The following is a 1,769-nucleotide window of genomic DNA, read 5'->3' on the forward strand; positions in this document are numbered from 1 at the left end:
AATTTTATGGTTTCAGATCTTATATCTAAGTCTTTAATTCAAATTGAAGTTTTGTATATGGTGTAAGATCAGAGTCCAATCTCATCCTTTTGTTTGTGGATATCCAGTTTTCTTAGCACTGTTTATTAAAGAAACAGTCTTTCTCCAAAGTGTATTCTTGGCACCCTTGTCAAAAATTAGTTGACCACATACACATGGATTTATTTTTGGGCCCTCTGTTCTGTTCCATAAGTCAATGCATCTTTTTCTAATGCCAGTACCATACTGTTTTGATTACTATAGCTTTGTGCTAAAGTTTAAAATTAGGAAGTAGAATGCCTCCAGATTTGTTCTTAAGATTTCCCTGGCCACCCGGAGTCTTTTGTGGTTCCATACAAATTTTAGGATTATTTTTATATTTTTCTATTACTGTGAAAAGTACCATTGAAATTTTGATGAGGATTGTGTTTAATTTGTAGATTTCATTGAATAGTGTGGACATCTTAATATTAATTCTTCCAAGATATTACCCTGTTAATACGTATATCTTTCCAGTTATTTGTGTCCTTTTCAATTTCTTTCATCATTGTCACACTTTTTTTTTCACGTTGGTTAAATTTATTCCTAAGTATTTTATTCTTTTTGATGGTACTTTTTTCCTTAATTTTTTTATAAATAGTTAATTGTTAGTATATAGAGATACAACTATTGCAAACAGTGGCTATATAACTTGTTCTTTTCTGATTTGGATGCCTTTTCTTTTTCTTGCCTGATTGCTCTGCCTAGGACATCCAGTACTGTGTTGAGTAAAAGTGGTGACAGTAGATATCCTTGCCTTGTTCCTGATCTTAGAGGAAAAGTTTTCAATTTTTCACTGTTGAGTATGATGTTATCTGTGGGCCTGTTCTTTGTACATGGCCTTTATTATATTAAGGTCCACTTCCAGTTTTATGGCAGTTTTTATCATGAAAGGATGTTGGATTTCATCTGATGGTTTTTTCTTTATTCTGTTAATGTGGCGTATCACATTTATTGATTTGTGTGTGTTAAACCATCCTCGCTTGATTATTGTGTACATTCCTTTTAATGTACTGTTGAATTCAGGTTGCTAGTGTTTTGTTTAAGATTGCTAATATTTTGTTGAGGGTTTTTGCATCCACGTTCATCAGGGATATGGGCCTGTCATCTTTTCTCTTGTAATGTCTTTCTCTGGCTTTGGTATGAAGACATTGCTGGCCTAGTAAAAATAAATTAGGAAGTGTTCACTCATTTTCAGTTTTTTGAAAGAGTTTCAGAAAGATTGGCTTTAATTTTTTTAAAAATGTTTGAAAGCGAAGCCATCTGATCCAGGTTCTTCTTTGTTGAGTGTTTTTTGATTAATCCTTATTCATCATTGGCCCGTTAGATTTCTTCATGATTCAATCTTTGTAGGTTGTATGTTTTGAAGAATTTATCCATTTCTTCTAGGTTATCCTCTTTGTGGGCATGTATTTCTTGATGATAGTCTCTTTTGATCCTTTGTATTTCTGTGGTATCAGCTGTAATGTCTCTTTCATTTTTAACTTTGAGTGCTCTCTCTTTTATTCTTGGTTAGTCTAGCTAAAGATTTGTCTATCTTTTCAAAACACTAATACTTAGTTTTATTAATCTTTCTAGTCTCTATTTCATTTATTTTTACTCTAATAAATACCATTCTCTTTCTTCTGCTAATTTTGAGTTTAGTTTGTTCTTTCTCTAGTTCCTTGAGCTGTAAAGTTAGGTTTTTGAGATAATTCTTTTTTCTTCATGTA

General features: G+C 31.9%; 1 protein-coding gene across 1 annotated transcript in view; it reads left to right on the forward strand.

Moving 5' to 3' along the window:
* Positions 1–1,769, forward strand: part of RAVER2 (ribonucleoprotein, PTB binding 2) — a 79,556-nt gene that overhangs the window by 47,387 nt on the left and 30,400 nt on the right. The gene's annotated exons all lie outside the window — the stretch shown is intronic.

Source organism: Pteropus vampyrus, unplaced genomic scaffold (genome assembly GCF_000151845.1).
Source record: "Pteropus vampyrus isolate Shadow unplaced genomic scaffold, Pvam_2.0 Scaffold151, whole genome shotgun sequence".
Taxonomy (NCBI): Eukaryota; Metazoa; Chordata; class Mammalia; order Chiroptera; family Pteropodidae; genus Pteropus; species Pteropus vampyrus.